General features: G+C 34.7%; 1 protein-coding gene across 3 annotated transcripts in view; it reads left to right on the forward strand.

The window, feature by feature from the left end:
• Mapk10 (mitogen-activated protein kinase 10) overlaps positions 1–21276 on the forward strand; it is a 607392-nt gene that overhangs the window by 77926 nt on the left and 508190 nt on the right. The window contains exon 1 of one of the 3 annotated variants that reach the window (XM_047565879.1): positions 13410–13428. The exons of the other annotated variants lie outside the window; for them this stretch is intronic. The gene's annotated coding sequence lies outside the window, so the exon portion shown is untranslated. Of the gene's footprint in view, positions 1–13409; positions 13429–21276 lie in introns of those variants that run through there. 3 annotated transcript variants of the gene reach the window in all.

Raw genomic sequence — 21276 nt, forward strand, 5'->3', positions numbered from 1 at the left:
ACAACCTTTCAATGCCTCCCCAGATCTTTGGCACACAGGTAGAGTTCCCCAGGGCTAGCATATAATTTCTGTAGAGAGGTTCATTTTGTGAAACTCACCAATTCATTCAACAAATATTCATTGAACATCTACTAAGTGAAATGTACACATTGCTCTTTTAGGTTCTGGGAAAACAACTGTAAAAGAAACAGAGACCCTGCTGTTAGGGAGCATTATATGCCAGGAAAAGAGACAGATGAAAAACATGAATAACTAAGCTATTTCAAATGGTGTCATAGGGATTGTCTATATAGGCTGGGGAGAATGTTGCTTAAAAAGACAGAGAGGCAACTTTCTAGTACAGTGATACTCAAGGTAGATATTTTAACAAGTCTGAGAGAGTCCTGCAGTTTGCAGGGAGAAGAGTTCTTGGTCAAGCAAACTACTACTGCAAAGCCCAAGAAGTGGGAGCATGTTCATTGTCCTGGGCAACAGCAGGAAGATCAGTGTGCTAGAGCAGGGTTGAAGAAATGGAGGGTTGTAGCAGAGGATGAAGTCCGGCAGCAGGTGGTGAAATTATGTAGGGACTTGTAGGCCATTGTAAGCACTTTGAATTTTACCTTAAGTGAGATAGGAAAAAGCTATTGGACGATTTTAATCAGAATAGTGACATAATCTAATTTATGTTTTAAAAGCATCACCCTGGCTGTTGGTGAAATAGATTATTAGGTAAGTGTTGAAGCAGGAGACTAATTGTAGAGATCCAGGCTAGAGATTAATTGTCAAATGCTTCTGGTTGTTGAATAAGATGAGCCCTGAGAACTGACCCCTGGGTTTTGCAATTACTAAGGAGGTAGTAAAAAGACTGAAGATTTTATAGGGAAGTGATATCATTAGTGTTACACTTTACAAAAATTTGTCTACTAGAAGTAGCAAATGGGACAAATTAGATTAGATGAAGAAAAATCTGAGGATAGATATTTTAGGTGCTCATTATAAAACTCTAACTGGGAAGATTATGGAAGCAGGAAGTAGGGCAGCAAAGGTGGGAATGGAAACGACATTTCAGAATCTGAATTGAAGAGTCAGACAATTTCATAGAATATTAGAGAGAAGAGAAAAAGCTAAATTTTTGAAATTGTTTGACTAGGAAAATTGTGTTTCCATTAAGAACTGGCTAATATTCCATTGTGTATCTATACCACAGTTTCTTTATCCATTCATCAGTTGAAGGGCATCTAGGTTGGTTCCACAATCTAGCTATTGTGAATTGAACTGCTATAAACTTTGATGTGGCTGCATCAGTGTAGTATGCTGATTTTAAGTCCTTTGGGTATAAACTGAAGAGTGGGATAACTGGGTCAAAAGTTGGGTCCATTCCAAATTTTCTGAGAATTCTCCACACTGCTTTCCAGAGTGGCTACACCAATTTGCAACTCCACCAGCAAAGTAAAAGTGTGCCTTTTCCCCCATATCCACGCCAACATCTATTATTGTGTTCTTAATAATAGTCATTCTAATTGGAGTAAGATGAAATCTTGGAGTTTTCTTAGTTTGCATTTTTCTAATTATTAGAGATGTTGAACACTTTTTCATTTATTTATTAATTGCCTGTATATCTTCTTCTATAAAGTGTCTGTCCAGTTCCTTGGCCCATTTATTGATTGGGTTCTTTGTATTTTTGGTGTAAAGTTTTGTAAGTCAACAGATGAATGGATAAAGAAACTGTGGTATATATACACAATGGAATATTATTCATCCATAAAGAATAATAATGTTATGGCATTTGCAAATAAATGGATGGAATTGGAGAACATCATGCTAAGTGAAATAAGCCAATCCCCAAAACCAAAGGCCAAATGTTTTCCCTGATAAATGAATGATGATATATAATGGGGATAGGGGGGTGGGGGTGAGAGAAGAATGGAAGAACTTTAGATTACATAGAGGGAATTGAGAGGAGGTGGAATATGAAAAATGGTGGAATGAGATAGACATCATTACCCTATGTACATGTATGATTATATGAATCGTATGAATCTACATCGTGCACAACCATAAAAATGAAATAATGTACCCCATTTGTGTACAATGAATCAAAATGCAGTCTGTAAAAAATAAAAAAAAATAAATAATTAAATAAAAAAAAAGAATCAGAAAAGGAACAGACTGAGTTTGTTTAGGGAAGATGATGCTTTTAACTTTGTATGTTGTGACTTTGAAGTCCTAGACATTTAGATTGAACTCAAAACTCACCTTTAAATTATTATTCTCCACTTTTCTCGCAGCAGTTCCTCTTTTGATATTCCAGAGGCATCTGATAAATGATTATTTCCTGTGATCTGCTGGAAGTCACATCCTCAGGGGCCTTGGCACCTGAATCCCACTCTTATTCCTGTGATGAGCCTTTGCTAATTTATGTGTAGTCTGTACTGATGACTCACATAGAACAAGAGCCTCACAAAAAGTCACTTTTTTTCTTTTTTTACATGCTGAGTTTCAGGAGTTTGTGGTGAATTTTGATGAAAATGTCTTTCAGAATGGAAATATAAGTCCAGAATACAAGACATAAAATTTAAGACTGTAATGTGGGAGTCACTTGTTATCAAACTGGATAAGAAGTCCAAGGGAAAGAATGTAAAAAGAGAAGAATATTAACTATAGGTGATGGAGAATTCTATATAATGGAAAGTTAATTTAAAAAATGGAGGGGAGGAGATGCACATTCAAAATCTATCAAGAAAATTCCTCAAAAAGAAAACTTTGTGATTAGCCAGTCACCTTGATGGACCATATTGCAGTGGAAGAAAGAGCAGTCTTGGAGTAGGGTGTGGGTGGTCTATGGAGTGATGTAAAAGAGAAATAAACAGGAATTTTTTATGAGTTTTGAAAGAGTCTGGAGGAAGCCTGGGAACTGGAAGAAACTTGGAGATGAAAAAATAGGAAGGGAAGGAGTGGGATGTTGGGGTTGAACTGAGACAGGAGCTAGGACTACCAAAGGAGGTGACCAGGGCAAAGTTCTTGGTGGTACATATGATTTGGACTTTAAAGAATATAGTTTTTTTTTTTTTTTTAAATCAACCCTCTTTGATTTTAGGATGCAATGAATAATGTGGCATACTTGTAATTTAATAAAAGTCTTTCAGGAAAAAATATGATAATGTATTAAATACGCATATTGTTTGAAAGATATATCAAAACTCCAAAATATGGGGTTAGTGTATTTTAGACTAGCGTAAATACTGAATTCATTTCTAAATCTTTTGTCTTGCTGTAGTGTAATATAACATAACTTTAACCCCCTGTTGTCATTGAAACTTCAATAAAGATAAGAACAACAGTTCCATTGTGGTTAGATATTGAGATTAGTGTTTTGGGAGAAACGACTGAAGTGGAATATATCCCACATTGAATCAATATGGAGTAAAGTCAAGGGAAAACGCAGAAGAGATGACACTGGAAAATTCAGCAAAAGCAAGAAATCTGAGGAAGAAGTGACCTAGCATAAAATATAATCTTTAGAATTCTTGAAGATATATAGGGAGTGAGGTGGAGTATGCTGTTTCTTTTAATCATATACTGTATTGGATTCTTACCATTTTAATTCACATAATATAGATGAAATATAGCAATGGAAGGTGGATGGTGACTCTTTTGGGGACATCCATGTTGTAAACCTGTGTATCACAACACACTTAGAGGAAGAAAAGAAATGGAGACAGAGAACAGTAATCATCAATGAGGTAGAAGAAAATGGGTTCAGATTATTTCCAACATTTGGTTGACTTTATATCTGGAAAGGTAAAACTAGCATCAAATTCATTGACCTTCAAAAGTCCCTGAAGTCCTGTAATACACTATACTACCTGTTTTTTTAATTTTATTTTTCTTTGTGATACTGGTGATTAAATCTAGGACTTCATGAATGCTAACAAGTGCTCTCTCACTGATCTACATCCTCAGACCTATATCTGTCTGATGTGTTTTTTTTTAAGTAAGAGATTAATAAAATTTAATAACAATCTTTACTTTCATTCAACTTATGAAAATATTAACTTGGTACTTTTGGGATAATAAAATGCTTGCGAATCTCCTTTAACTTCCATGTAAAATTGAGAAGAATGCAGGTTCCCAAACTGACCAAATTGTGTGGAAGTTGGAAGGAAATTTCAACTATGTACTTTCTGAATAAAGAACAGTAATCACTTTTTCTCTGTCATAGTAAAATGATTCCAATTGGTATGTCTGTTTCAGAACTGCCTTGGAGTACATTCTTTGACTATACGGTGTGTGTGCATGTGTGTTTGTCTGTGTGTGTGGTGTCTTTGAATCTGTATATTGGGGGAAGTTATGAAAGGACAGTGTGGATTTACTCCAAGTCATTTCAGGAGAATGAGCCATTCTTTTCAATAATGCCTTTTCTATGTAGTAATATCTGTTACACAAGGAGGGGTCTTAACAAATAGAGTTGTTTGAGTTTGAAAAGGAGTTCTATGTCACACAATAAAATGTTATTTTATATACAGTGTAATGATTTCTTGGTTCAGAAATATATAAAAATCTTAATATGTATTTATCACATAAATTTAATTGTACATTTAGTTGAAGTTATTGACTGTGTATAAAGTAGCATGTACTTTAACATGGGGCACATAGAAACTGAGGAAATGACAGTTAAATTAAAATTATTTTTGATTCTGGGAATTGAACTCTCAAGGTATCCTGTATGCTAAACATATGCTCTAACATTGAGCTATACCTCTACCCCCAAATTAAGCTTTTAAGATCATCCTTTTATTGTTTTAGTTTCCTATGAAATTCATGTCACTACTGTTTCAATTGCAAAAGAATAAGATAGAATTTCTTTTTTCCAAGTTGTACAGAGTATCACATCACTGTAAACCTTCATCTACCTATTTAAATGTAAAGAACTTTACATGTTTCTCAAAGGTATCATGTTTCTACCATTATTCTAACCTCCTAATCGATTTATATTTTTTAAATGTTAAGGAATTTCAAATATGTATTATATGAAAAAAGTATATTATTCTAATAAGTAAAATCAGGGATTTGATTTGCAGATGCAACATATAGATCTAAGTTGTTCTGGGATTTATATTTGACCTAATATGTATCCATAACTATATAGTAACAACAGGGCTTTCATTTTGCATAACTAATAAGGGTAACTGATGAGTCAGATTAATGATATTTCTTTATGCTTCTTTAGCATCTTTCATCTGCAGCTTGCTAAATACTTTGTAAACATTAATTAAATAACACATCACAACACAGCTTGGAGGAAAGGTTAGTATTATTATCTGTTTATGGGGAGACAGATAGAGAGGGCTTAGGTAAGACAAAAATTAAATATATAGAACTGAGTTCTATAGGATAAAGGTGCTAATAGTGCTTCTTCCTGGGGAAAGAAGAAGCATGGGTATAATCACTACAAAATACCCAAAGTTTATAGAGGAATGTGAATTTCAGGAAATGCAGAACATTCTGTAAAATTCAGAGATCAGGCATTAAAATGAAGTTCCTGGTTAGAAGAGGGTATTATCATTCAGTGTTCAAACTCATCTTTTTTTTTTTTCAGATAAAATGGGAGGAAATCAGGTCAGGATTACTATAATGTGCTTAAATTTAGTAGTTCAAATGGAATCATATGATCAGGGTGTTCTAGCATAGTCCTTATTTCAATAAGTTAATCTGCTTCTCTTGTAAGTGGATTCAGATTGTTCTTATTATGTGACCTAATTTTTGGTTTTGTGAGCCAAATCACCATAACTATTATAGCTAATCTTAGAGCTTTGTTTCTCTATCCCCAAATGAAGTAGGTATTGAGCAGTAGTCAGGCAGTCTGGGTGATTCAGATAGCTGACAGATCAATTATAAGTTTCAACTACTAGTAACACAGATCAGAATTCAGTAAGATGGACTTTTATTTTACTTTATTTTCATAAAGGAAAATTGAAGAAAGAAACTTTAAGTTGGTACGGTAGCTCTGAAGTGATCTCAAGGACTCAGCCTCTTTACCATTCATAGCATGTGGTTTCCTTTCCCAAGGTTGTCTTATGATCTGAGATAATTACTAGGGTCTCAGATGTCACAAGCTTGTTCCAAAAAGAAAGCAGGAAGGACAAAAAGGCATACTCCAGCTGTCTGTCTTAAGGAAATTTCTTTAAAGGTCCATTTACCATTCATCTACCATCCCTACCTATAGGAGAGGTTAATAAATGCAGTCATTTAGCTGTATACATCACTACTTGGAATAAAATCAAAGTTCTCTTATTCAGTAAAAAGAATAGCTATTGAGTAGGTGACTAGTGGGTCTTAGCTATAGCAAGAAACCAAAATCACCAATTAAAGAAGATAAACAAACAGAAAGCTCTCTTGGGAAAGTGAATTTTATGGTTTGGCTTTTGTATTGCTGATATTGACTGAGCAACTGACACATTTCCACTCATTTCATGATCTGTAGGCACCGCCTATGGGTGTGCATGGGTGGCCTGGGCAAGAAAATAACTGAACCAACAAGTGCATCAGCAGAATTATCTGGGAGTGTTTTTTTTTTTGCTGTGCTCCTCCCCACCGTGGCTTTAGTCATGCACTTAAGTTGAGGTTCTTGATGTGCTTGTAACTCATCTGCTGCCAGTTAATAAGGCAGCACCAAGACAGTGTAAATCTCTTCAATGTTTGATTAATATAAGGTGGAATGTAGAACCATTTTCTTTTTGTACAACTTTGCATATAGGAGTAAGTGTTATCATGAGATTTGCCTACCCCTTACTCATCACTCAGACCTGATGTAGGAAGAAGTTTCAAACATAGGCAGTGCTTATTTGCTTGGAAAGAGTAGTCATTTAAAAATTACTTTTGGGGACTTTCTTCAGCCCCTGGCCCACCCACGTCCCATGTGGACCTGGTGCCTGCACTGTGGTTCCCCATCTACCAATGTGGTCGGAAGCAGTTCAGTTAACGTGGATTATCCCTGAAGCAGAAACTGCCATCTTTAGGAGGAGCAGCTCCCATCCTGAGACACCTGCTGGAGACTTGAAACTCATTGTCAGGTACCTCTCATGCATCAGGTTACTGAAGACCGGAAGGTTTGAATAGTATATGACTCTCATATGTAGATTTTCTTTTCTATTTAATTTTCAATTTTTAATTTTTCTCACTCTCATTTTCCTTTTATTTACCTATTTCCTCAGAGTCTCTTTCTCTCTTTTCTCATGCTAACAACCAACTTATCTTGATTCTGCTTTCACTCTTCATATGATCTAGTACCTCTCTATACTCTCTTTTTATCCCATTAACAGTTACATCCTATACCCCTCCCTATTCTCTTTGACCACCATTAGAAATTGTAGACCTCATTGCAAACCTACTGGTTATACTGTAGATAAGAAACTCATCCTCTCCATTTGTTATGACAATACTTCATAGGCTATATGGTTTATGGCCACATATTGTCTGTACTGGATGCTGCTAATATTGATCTCCAACCTAAAGGTGAAATATTGGAAACCTGCAGCATCACTATAAGCCTATGGGGGGAAACTGCAATACCTCAGATCCACACTGCTAGAGGGGATGGTACATGAACAACATGAAAAAACAAGGGAAGAAAGTGTTCCAAATAGGGCTGGAGAGATAGCTCAGCTGGTAGAGTGTTTGCCTTGCAAGCACAAGGCCCTGGGTTCAATCCCCAGCACGGCCAAAAAAAAAAAAAAAAAAAAGAAAGAAAGTGGTGTCCCAAACAAACCAAAATGCTATATTAATAGAATCCAATGACAGCATGGTAGACGAAGTGTCAGAAAGGGAGTTTGGAATGTACATAATTAAAATGATCCATGAAACAAAGGATGAGATAAGAGAGCAAATGCAGGCAATGAATGATCACTCCAATAAACAGTTAAAAGAGCAAATGAAGGAAGTAAAAGATCATTTCAAGAAAGAGATAGAGATTCTGAAAGAAAACCAAACAGATGTCCTTGAAATGAAGGAAACAATAAACCAAATTAAAAACTCAATGGAAAGTATCACCAACAGACTAGATTGCGTGGAGGACAGATTTTCAGACAATGAGGACAAAATATTTAGTCTTGAAAATAAAACTGACCAAACAAGAAGATGGTAAGAAAGCATGAATGGAACCTCCAAGAACTATGGGATATCCTGAACAGACCAAATTTAAGAATTATTAGGATTGAGGAAGGCACAGAGACACAATCTATTCAATGAAATAATATCAGAAAAATTCCAAAACCTGAAGGATGAAATGCAAACTCAACTACAAGAGGCTTATAGAGGGGCTGGGGAGATAGCTCAGTCAGTAGAGTGCTTGCCTTGCAAGCACAAGGCCCTGGGTTCGATCCGCAGCACCCAAAAAAAAAAAAAAAAAAAAAAAAAAAAAAGAGGCTTATAGAACACCAAATGCACAAAATTACAACAGATCCACACCAAGGCACATTATGATGAAAATGCCTAACATCCAAAATAAAGATAGAATTTTAAAGGATGCCAAAGGATGGGAAAGAAACATACTATACACACAGACTCAGTAAAAAAGTGGGGATTTCCATCCTCATCTCAGATAGAGTGGACTTCAAGCCAAAGTTAGAAGGGATAAAGAAGGACATTACATACTGCTTAAGGGAACCATAAATCAGCAAGACATAACTACTATAAATATTTATGCCCCAAACAATGGCACATCCATGTACATCAAATAGATTCTTCTCAATTCCAGGAACCAAATAGACCACAACACAATGATATTGGGTAACTTTAACACACCTCTCTCACTATTGGATAGATCTTCCAAACAAAAACTAAGCAAAAAAACTATAAAACTAAACAATACAATCAATAATTTAAACTTAATAGACATATATAGAATATTCCACCCATCAGCAAGCGAATACACTTTCTTTTCAACAGCATGTGGATCCTTCTCTAAAAAAGACCATGTGTTATGCCATAAAGCAACTCTCAGCAAATACAAAAAAAAAAAAAAAAAAAAAAAGAAATACTACCATGCATTCTATCAGATCGTAATGGAATGAAACTAAAAATCAATGATAAAATAAAAAATAAAAGGCACTCCAACACCTGAAGACCAAATAGCATACTATTGAATGATGAATGAATGGCAGAAGAAATCAGGGAGGAAATTTAAAAAAAAATACTTACAGGTAAATAAGAACTCGGATTCAACATATCAAAATCTCTGGGACACTATGAAGGCAGTGCTAAGAGGAAAGTTCATTGCATTGAGCTCATTCATTAAAAGAATAAAAGGTCAACAAATAAATGACCCAACATTACATCTCAAAGTTCTAGAAAAAGAAGTACAAATCAACACCAAAAGCAGTAGAAGATAGGAAATAATGAAAGTCAGAGCTGAAATCAATGAAATTGAAATAAAACAATTAGAAAAATTGACAAAACAAAAAGTTGGTTCTTTGAAAAAATAAATAAAATTGATAAACCCTTAGCTACACTAACAAAGAGAGAGAGCAAATTCAAATTACTAAAATTCATGATGGAAAAGGAAATAGCACGACAGATACTACTGAAATACAGAAGATAATTAGAAACTATTTTGAAAATTTATACTCAAATAAAATAGAAAATCTTGAAGACATAACAAATTTCTAGAGACTTATAATCTACCCAAACTGAAGCAGGAGGACATACACAATTTAAACAGATCCATTTCAAGCAATGAAATAGAAGAAGGCATCAAAAGCCTACCAACCAAGAAAAGCCTGGAACCAGATGGATTCTCAGTCAAGCTCTACAAGACCTTTAAAGAAGAATTAACACCAATACTCCTCCAAGTATTCAAAGAACTAGAAAAGGAGGAACCCTTCAAGACTCATTTTATGAGGCTAGTATCACCCTGATACCCAAACCAGACACAGACACATCAAGGAAAAAAAACTTCAGACCAATATCCCTGATGAACATAGATGCAAAAATTCTCAATAAAATTCTGGCAAATTGCATACAAAAGCATATTAAAAAGATAGTGCACCACAATCAAGTGGGGTTCATCTCAGGGATGCAAGGTTGGTTCAACATACGGAAATCAAATAAACATAATTCATCATATCAATAGACTAACAACCAAAAATCATATGATCATCTCAGTAGGTACAGAAAAAGCATCTGACAAAATACAGCACCTCTTCATGTTCAAAATACTAGAAAATAGGGATAGTAAGAATATATCTTAACATTGTAAAAGCTATCTATGCTAAGCCCAAGGCCAACATCATTCTAAATGGTGAAAAACTGAAAACATTCCCTCTAAAAACTGAAACCAGAGGGATGCCCTCTTTCACCACTTCTATTCAACATACTCCTTGAAACTCTAGCCAGAGCAATCAGACAGATGAAAGAAATTAAAGGGATATGAATAGGAAAAGAAGAACTCAAGCTATCACTATTTACTGATGACATGATTCTATATTTAGAAGATTCAAAAACTCCTACCAGAAAACTTCTAGAACTAATAAATGAATTCAACAATGTAGCAGGATATAAAATCAATGCCCATAAATCAAACATGTTCCCATACATCAGTGATAAATCTACTGAAAGAGAGATTAGAAAGCTAACCCATTCACAGTAGCCTCAAAAACAAAACAAAGCAAAACAAAAAAACAAAAAAACCCAAAACTTGGGAATCAATCTAACAAAAGAGATGAAAGACCTCTACAATGAAAACTACAGAACACTAAAGAAAGAAATTAAAGAAAACCTTAGAAGTTCCGTGGAAAGATCTCCCATGTTCTTAGATAGGCAGAATTAACATCATCAAAATGGTCATACTGCCAAGGGTGCTATACAAATTCAATGCAATTCCAATTAAAATCCCAACGACTTTCCTCATAGAAATAAAGAAAGCAATCATGAACTTCACCTGGAAGAATAAGAGACCCAGAATAGCCAAAGCAATTCTGAGAAGAAGAGTGATGCAGGAAGCATCACAGTAGGAGACCTTAAACTATACTACAGAGCAACTGTAACAAAAATGCCATGGTAGTGGCATCAAAATAGACAGGCAGACCAGTGGTACAGAATAGAAGACACAGAGACAAACCCAGGTAAGTACAGTCATCTCATACTAGACAAAGGTGCCAAAAACATACAATGGAGAAAAGACAGCCTCTTCAACAAATGGTGTTGGGAAAACTGGAAATCCATATGCAGCAAAATGAAATTAAACCTCTATCTCTCACCCTACACAAAACTGAAATCGAAAAAGATCAAGGACCTAGGAATTAGATCAGAGACCCTGCACGAAAGAGAAGAAAAAGTGGGCCCAAGTCTTTATCATGTTGGCTTAAGACCAAAATTCCTTAACAGAACTGCCAGAGTGTAAGAAGTGAAAGCAAAAATCAATAAATGGTATGAATTCAAACTAAAAAGCTTTTTCTCAGCAAGCAATCAATAATGTGAAGAGAGAGCCTACAGAGTGGGAGAAAATCTTTTCCCCCTGCACTTCAGATAGAGCACTTATCTCAAAAATTTATAAAGAACTTAAAAAACTTTATACCAAAAGTACAAATAACCCAATCAATAAATTGGCTAAGGAACTGGACAGATACTTCACAGAAGAAGATATACAGGAAATCAACAAATATATGAAAAAGTGTTCAACATCTCTGGTGATCAGATAAATGCAAACCAAAACCACCCTAAGATTTCATCTCACTCTGATTAGAATGGCTATTATCAAGAATACAAGCATAATAGGTATTGGTGTAGATGTGGGAAAAAGGCACACTTTTACATTGCTGGTGGAGTTGGAAATTGGTGCAGACACTCTGGAAAGTGCTTGATTTCATATCCTGGTTGCTGTGGATAGTGGTGCAATAAACATATGTGTGCAGGTATCTCTTTGAAATAATGATTTTATTTCTGTTGGTAGTAGTAGGATTGCTGAATCATATGGTAATTCTATTTCAATATTTTGAGGTATCTTCATACTGTTTTCCATAATGGCTGTACTAACTTACTTTCCCACCAATGATGTACAAGAGTTCCTGTTTCTCCATATCCTTGCCTGCATTTATTTATTTATTTATTTTGTCTGTCTGGTAATAGCCAATTCAACTGGGTGAGATGATTGCTCATTGATTTTCTCAAGTCAATATCTGAAAAATGTTGAGCACATTCTCATATACTTTTTAGCCAATTTTATGTCTTTAGAGAAATGTGTATTCAAATCATTTGCCCATTTTTATTGGATTATTATTATTATTGGTATTAGGTTGTCTGAGTTCCTTATATATTCTGAATATTAACTCTTGAATAGTTTGCAAAAATTTTCTCCCATTCTAATAGATCAAATTTGAACTAGGTTTATTGTTTCCTTTGCTGTGCAGAAGCTTCTTAGTTAGATATAATCCCATTGTTTAGTTTTGTTTGTTTTTTGCTTGTGCCTTTGGGATTTATCCAAAAAAATCTACCTATCACCAATGTCTTAAAGTGTTCTGTCTGTGTTTTCTTCTGGGAGGTTCACAGTTTTTGATCATACATGTAAGTCCTTAATTCTTTTGAATCGAATTTTGTATATTGGAGACACAGGTGTTTAGTTTCATTTTTCTGTATATGTATATCCAGTTTTCCAGGCACAATTTGTTGAAGAGACTAACTTTTCTCTGACATATGTTCTTGGTTCCTTTGCTGAAAATCTGTTGACTGCAAATAGGTGGATTAATTTTTGGATTTTTCTCTTCTGTTCCATTGGTCTTGTGTGTTTTTAATGCTATACCCTGCTGTTTTGATTACTATAGTTTTGTAGCATGTTTTGAAGGCAGGTATTGTGATGCTTCCAACTTTGTCCCCTCCCTCCCTCAGGACTATTTTGAGTATTCTGAGTCTTTTGTTGTTCCATATGAATTTCCCAATCATTTTTTCAAATTTTGTGAATAATGCAATTGGAATTTTGATGGGGATTATATGAATTTGTAGATTACTGTAGGTAGCATGGGTATTTTAATACAAATTCTTCAATCCATGAGCATGGGATGTCTTTCCAGTTTTTGTGTCCTCTATGATTTCCTTCATTAGTGTTTTGTATCTTCACTTTCTTTCATTAGTGTTTCATAATCTTCACTTTAAATTATCCCTAAGTATTTTATTTTTGTATGTGGATATTTTGAATGGAACTGCTTTTTAAATTTCTTTTCAGTTAGCTTATTTTATAAATGTACCAGTGTTTTTGGTATTAATTTTGTATGCTGCAATTTTGCTAAATTCATTTATCAGTTCCAACAGATTTCTGGTAGAGTTTTAGGTTTTGCTGCATATAAGATCAGGTCATCTGCAAACAGGGACAATTGTTTTCCAATCTGAATGCCTCTTTCTTTCTTTCTTTTCTTTCTCCAGCTCTGGCTAAGCCTTTCATTAGTATGTTGAATGGGAGTGGTAAGTGTTGAAAGTGATCATCCTTGTTTTATTCTAAATCTTAGAGGAAATGCTTTTTGCCTTTTTTCATTAGGCATGATGTTGGCTGTGGGTCTGTCATTTATAGACTTTATTGTGTTGAGGTATGTAGTTCCTTCTATACCTAATTTGTTGATTTTTTTTTTTTTTAAATCATAGAGGGATGTGGAATTTTATTGAAAGGTTTTTCTGTGTTTATTGAGATGATCATCTGATTTTTGTCTTTCAGTCAGTTAATGTGCTATATTATGTTTATTGATATGTATATGTTGGAACATCTTTGCAACCCTGGGATAAATACCACTTGAACAGAGTATATAATCTTTTGATGTGCTGTTGGATTTAGTTTGCTGTATTTTGTTGAAAATGTTTGCATCTATTGACATCAGGGATATTGGTCTATAATTTTCTTTTTTGTTTTATCTTTAGTTTTGAGGTCAGGATAATGATAGCTTTATAGAATGAATTTGGCAGAGTTCCCTTCTTTTTAATATTTTGGAATAGTTTGAAAATAATTGGCATTAGGTATTCTTTAAATGTTTTGTATTCAGCAGTAAAGCCATTAGGTCCTGAGCTTTTCTTTGTTGGGAGACTTTTTATTGCTGCTGAAATCTCTTAGTTTGTTATTTGTCTGTTCAGGAATTCATTTCTTCATGAATGTGTTATATGTGTCCAGGAATTTGCCCATGTCTTCTAGATATTCCAACTTCTTGGCTTATTGGGTCTAAGGATCCTTTATATTTCTGTGGTTTTAGTTGAAATAACTCCTTTTTCATCTTTGATTTATTTATTTGGGTTTTTTTTTTTTTTTTTTTCTTCTTGGTTTGCCTGACAAATGTATTTTGTTGATTTTGTTTATCTTTGCAGAAAAACATCTTTTCATTTTATTGATCTTTTACACTGTTTTTGGACTCTATGTATTTCTACTCTGATCTTTATTATTTCTTGTCCAAGAAATTTTTAAATTTTCCTTTTGATTTCTTCATTGACCCAATGGTACTTCAAGAATATGTGATTTAGTTCTATATATTTGTATAATTTTTAAAGTTATTTTTGGAGCTGGATGTAGCTCAAGGGTAGAGCACTTGCCTAGCATGGGCAAGGCCCTGGGTTTGATTCTTAGTACTACCAAAAAAAAAAAAAAAAAAAAGAATTCTTGTTGCTCTCTAGTTTTTATTCCATTTGGTCAGAGATGACACATGATAAACATGATATAATATTGAATTTTTAATTTTTGTGGCTTATTTCGTGGCATAATATATGGTCTATGCTGGAGAAAGTCTCATATGCTGAGGATAAAATGTAAATTCTGCTGTTGGGTAAAATGTTCTATAAATATGTTATGTCCAGTGGTCTGTGGTATAGTTTAACTCTGATGTTACTTCATTGAGCTTTTGTCTGGATGGTCTATGCATTGATGAAAATGGACTTAAATATTCCCAAAAAGGAATATTTAACAAAATTGTAACTGCAAAAAGACGTAGACTTAATTCTAATTGAATGTGGCCTTTGAAAAGCAAATGTTTAAAATGAAATTACATCATTTGCAGGAAAATAGATGGAACTTGAGAGCATTATGTTGTTAAATAAGTTAAACTCAGAAGGTCAAAGGTCATATGCTTTCTTTCATATGTAGAAGCTGGAGAGGAGGTGTAGGATCTGATGAAAATTAAAGGCAGGGCTGGGGATATAGCTCAGTTGGTAGAGTACCTGCCTTGCATGCACAAGGCCCTCAATTCAATCCCCAGCACCAAAAAAAAAACCCCAAAAAAACCAAAAAAAAAAAAAAAACAAAAAAAAAAAAATTGAAGGCAGATCAGTAGAGGAGAGAAAGGAAACCAGGAGGAGGGAAAAGAAGAGGGAAAGGGGAAATACTGGGCAATGATATTGGCCAAATTATATTGTTATTTTGTATGCATGTATAAATATGTAACAAGAAGTCCCGCCATTATGTACAACTATAATGTGCAAATAAAAAATATGGAATAAAATAAAATAAAATAAAATGTCTCTTGCCCAAAAGTTCAGTTCTTTATTTGAATTAAGCCTATGGTCAAGTGGGCTTTGATTGAAGATGAGAGGGTAGTTTGTGGATACATTTTGAAAGAATACGTAAATTCAGTGTTTCACAAATGTTACGTGTTTTGTTATTTTGCTTTCTCTGAGTACGACTTAGGTGATCCACAGCTTCATCTCTATAGATACACATAAAATGGGCTTAGAAAGTTTGGACTTTTTTCGTAGGACAAGAGGGAGAGTGCTTGCCTAGCATACACCAGAGACCTTGTGTTAGATCCTCAGCACTACTAAAAAAAAAAAAGTGGAGGTCACAGGGTCCCTCTACTGGTAGCTAGTATAAATACAATTATGACAAGTGGTGTTTCCTACATGTTTGTGGTAATTATTTAGTTTGACAAATCATGTACAACAAATTAGAACAAATTAAAAAATAATTCAAAATTAAAAAAATAAAGTCATCCAAATTTAATGCTAAAATTTTAACATGGCAGGATTGTTTATGGAATAGTTTCCACTAAAATACTGAAAAATTTGTTTTCAGTTACTTAATATATATTTGGGAGCTGTGGATCATTGAATAAATAAGTGTTTCCCTCTACCTGTACACATGGACTTCCATTGTTTTCCAGTTCAGAAGTCACAACTGGTCAGTTTTCTTGACTTTCATTGGTGTTAAGGGTTTCTAAAATAATGCCTGTGTTGTTACTTCCTAGACTTGGAACATAATTAGAAATAAATCAAAGAGTTAAGCAGATGGAAATCTAAGTGTCAGTTTTATTACAAATAAAAGTGATAATTAGAGAATGTGACCAGTTTTCAGTAAGAGCAGTTTTCTAGGACTGCCCCTAGAAATAGGTAGCCCTTCTCCTAGTTGCTTTCAAACCAGTCCATATAGTTTGTTTATAGTTTGGTGGCATATGGTTTATTGTCTAAACCAAGAAACGTTTAAGAGTCAAATGGGCATGCTATTAGGATGAAATATTAGGACTGTCCTGGGCAAACTGTGCCATAAGGTCATTGCCTTTTATCTCATGATAGAAGTCAAAGCAGAAAGCACATCCTCTTTAGGCAGGACACTCTTCCAGAAAAAAAGGGAGGAAAGGGGTTAACCTAGCACACTCAGTTCCTTATCTCTAAAATACCAAACAGATAAATATGTTCTTCACCATTGGGGAGAAGGCAAGGATGGGCCAAGAAGCTAACTGTGCATATGAAAAAAGTTCATCCTCATGAACTCCAGAGGAATGCAGAAAGAGAGTTTTACATCAGGTTGGCCTCTAATATTTGCAGTCAGAAAAGGGCCATAGTGAGCTGCTCTCAGTATAGATCCTGAGGAGTAGTGTGCAAGAATCCACATTTAATGATATGATGCTTGGTAGATTGAAATTGGCCTTGGTGGGAGTGTTGAGAGTGTGGGAATTGGCAAACTAGAAATTAGGGCCTTCCTTTCTCCTTCTTTGGTAGAACTGGTTGCTAAAAATTCACCAGCATACCACTTGACCCTAGACGCAAATTTTATTTGCCTCAGGTTTATGGTTTTTGCTTTCCCCCGTCCTCATCTAGTGAAGATATTCATGATTAGCATTATAGAAACATTTATTATTACCATTTAAAAACCCCAAACTCTGTACCATATGTATACCTCTTAAGGATGCATCCTATGGGGCTTTTACTCTGGGGCCTAAAGAGCTACAGTGGTCTGTACTCTGAGTCCTCTGTCCTGGCAGAGCCAAGGAGCCTGAGAATGGGTTTTCCATTTGGCACTAAGACTAGCTGTTCAGTGCATGGTTGCAGAGTTCCTTGCCAAGTGTACTGAGATGGAAAGGATAAGTGTCACTTTGATGCTTTTAGACTCTTAAAGACCTTGATAATGAGAAACAGGATTATTCATAGGGGAACTGAAGTTACTGGCAATAGCATTGTTAGTATATTCACAAAATATTTGAGTTTTAGAAGTTAGAATCTTCAAGATTTGATTACTATTTATGTGGTAAAAAATTCTTTTACTTGCAATAAAACTTTTTGCTACTTGGAATTAGTTTTCTTAAAAATGGGAACAATATTCTCCCATAAAGACAAAAAAAAAGTTTTGAAGATAAAATGACATAACATGTGAAATGGATATAAATCTTTAAAGAGTTACCTTAATGTAAAGCATAAGAATTATAAGGACAGTGCGTATTTTGTGGCAAATGGAGAGAGTTGTTAACTCTGACATTTTAGCCAATAATTTGCAGGACAGAAAGCAGTGCTGGATTATCCATAAGGTTATTCAAACATGTGCTTATTTCTCCAGCAAAGGAGTATAACTTATTTTGGAGGAAAGAGGGAAAAATTAGGCATTTCTCCCTCAATCTCCCAGAGTGTATTATCATCTTTGGAAAAATAGAATTTTCTTGGATTTCTTTATGCTTATTTCACAGTTTATTGTTTTAAAATTATAATTTGGAAGGAAGTTGTGATATTAATATAATGTTTTTTCTTAAAAAGTACTTAGAATGTCTACAAATACTTAATTCAACAATCATGAAATAATTTCTGCTTGTGCCTTTCAATGTCTTGTAAAGGGCTAGATGAAGAAGTCATGTTTTGTATCATGTACTTTGTTTAGAACACACAAAACCTGTTTTCTCCTTCACATTACAGGCAGATCCTAGATATAAAATTACTTTGTATATGTTTTATTATAAAACACCAAATGAATGATTTTTTATTTTGAATGGCAGCTATGTTTGAGATTATAAAAGAACATTAAAATTTAAAACTTTCAAGGCCTGTTAAGTGTTTTTAGATGTATCTTGGTCTCCCTCTGGTGGTGTCTGAGGCAAATTAAATCAAAACCTGGTGCACACAGCTTATTTCTTTGATTAAACAATAGGTTTTGAACACCTAAGTCTTTATTTTAACGGCTGGAAAATATGTAGTATATAATCTATATTTTCCCTTATTTGCATCCTAATTAAGATAAGTCATATGAAGAAATACCTATTTCTAAGATTTATGACACATTTGAAATGTGACGTTAGATGATTATATTATTAAGGAATTATTTTTAGGTGTGATAATCGTATTTTAGTTAGGTTTTGGTATTCCTTAGATACCCAGGTTATTTTGCATTTGTTATTGCTATGGTTTTAAGATTTTTTTCATTACTTGAATGTGTGTTTAATTTTTGTAATAGTGGTGTGTGTGTGTGAGTGTGTGTGCATGCGCACACATGTCTGTGTGTGTTCTTTTCCACACAAAATACAGCCCTGTGTTCAATTGTAAATTTTCAAACTTTGATACTTTATGCAATATTCTCTGGTATGAATTATGAAAAAAGAAATATAGAAATATGGAAAAAAGAATTGTTTAATAAGTTGTTTGTTGGTGGACACTGAGATTACTCTGGTGAGATTTTTCTCAAAAAAAAATATTACAAATTCTATAGATCCAGTCATAAATTTTCAAGGAATCCTGAAGACAGAACATGGTAGAATGTACCAAGTAGATGTAATCAGTTAAACACAATGAGATTTTTTTTCTGTGTGTGTGTGGTGTGATGCCAGTCATCATTGTTGAAGGAAAAAGAGAAACTCTGAAACTTCCTTCTTCTTCTTCTTTTTTTTTTTTTATTTTTTTGTGGTGCTGAGAATCGAACCCACGGCTTTGTGCTTGCAAGGCAAGTACTTTACCGCCTGAACTATCTTCCCAGCCCACTGAAAGTTTCTTCTTGAAATAGGATTTAGGGTGTTTGGGTTGTGATTAAGATAGCATTTCAAGAATAATTGGATCTACTCATAAGTGAATTCAGTAAAGTAGCGGGATATAAGATCAATGCACATAAATCTAAGGCATTTTTATACATAAGCGATGAATCTTCAGAAAGAGAAATTAGGAAAACTACCCCATTCACAATAGCTTCGAAAAAAATAAAATATTTGGGAATCAATCTCACAAAAGAGGTAAAAGACCTCTACAATGAGAACTACAGAACACTAAAGAAAGAAATTAAAGAGAACCTTAGAAGATGGAAAGATCTCCCATGTTCTTGGATAGGAAGAATTAATATTGTCAAAATGGCCATACTACCAAAAGTGCTATACAGATTCAATGCAATTCCAATTAAAACCCCAATGATGTACCTTACAGAAATAGAGCAAGAAATTATGAAATTCATCTGGAAGAATAAAAAACCCAGAATAGCTAAAGCAATCCTTGGCAGAAAGAGTGAAGCAGGGGTATCGCAATACCAGATCTTCAACTCTACTACAAAGCAATAGTAACAAAAACGGCATGGTATTGGTACCAAAATAGAAAGGTAGATCAATGGTACAGAATAGAGGACATGGACACAAACCCAAATAAATACAATTTTCTCATACTAGACAAAGGGGCCAAAAATATGCAATGGAGAAAAGATAGCCTCTTCAACAAATGGTGCTGGGAGAATTGGAAATCCATATGCAACAGAATGAAACTAAACCCATATCTCTCACCATGCACGAAACTAAACTCAAAATGGATTAAGGATCTCGGAATCAGACCAGAGACCTTGCATCTTATAGAAGAAAAAGTAGGTCCAGAGCTTCAACGTGTTGGTTTAGGACCAGACTTCCTCAACAGGACTCCCATAGCACAAGAAATAAAAGCAAGAATCAATAACTGGGATAGATTCAAACTAAAAAGCTTTCTCTCAGCAAAGGAAACTATCAGCAATGCGAAGAAAGAGCCTACAGAGTGGGAGAAAATCTTTGCCAATCATACTTCAGATAGAGCACTAATCTCCAGAATCTATAAAGAACTCAAAAAACTCTACACCAAGAATGCAAATAATCCAATCAACAAATGGGCTAAGGAAATGAATAGACACTTCACAGAAGAAGATCTACAAGCAATCAACAAACATATGGAAAAATGTTCAACATCTCTAGTAATAAGAGAAATGCAAATCAAAACCACCCTAAGATTCCATCTCACTCCAATTAGATTGGCGATTATCAAGAATACAAGCAACAACAGGTGTTGGCGAGGATGTGGGGAGAAAGGTACACTCATACATTGCTGGTGGGGCTGCAAATTAGTGCAGCCATTCTGGAAAGCAGTATGGAGACTCCTTCGAAAACTTGGAATGGAACCACCATTTGACCCAGCTATCCCACTCCTTGGCCTATACTCAAAGGATTTAAAATCAGCATATTACAGAGATACAGCCACATCAATGTTCATAGCTGCTCAGTTCACAGTAGCCAGATTGTGGAACCAACCTAGATGTCCTTCAATTGATGAATGGATAAAGAAACTGTGGTATATATATACAATGGAATATTACTCAGCCATAAAGAATGATAAAATTATGGCATTTGCAGGCAAATGGATGAAACTGGAGAATATCATGCTAAGTGAGATAAGCCAATCTCAAAAAACCAAAGGAAGAATGATATCACTAATAAGTGGATGATGACACATAATGGGGGGTGGGAGGGGTTAGTGTTAGGGTTGGAGTTGGGTTTAGGGAGGGGGGCAGGAATGGAGGAAGGAAGGACTGTATAGAGGGAGGGGAGGGGTGGGAGGGGTGGGGGGGAAGGAAAAAATGGCAGAATGAATCAAACATTACCCTATGTAAATTTATGATTACACAAATGGCATGCCTTTACGCCATGTACAAACAGAGAAACAACATGTATCCCATTTGTTTACAATAAAAAAAAAAAAAGAATAATTGGATCTAGCACTTCACCAACATTTCCTATTTACAAGGTCCTGAAAAAAAATATTCATGAAGGAAATAGCAAGAAAATATGCCACATCTCCATTGGTGTGTCTCCA

Source organism: Sciurus carolinensis, chromosome 10 (assembly GCF_902686445.1).
Source record: "Sciurus carolinensis chromosome 10, mSciCar1.2, whole genome shotgun sequence".
NCBI classification, from domain to species: Eukaryota; Metazoa; Chordata; class Mammalia; order Rodentia; family Sciuridae; genus Sciurus; species Sciurus carolinensis.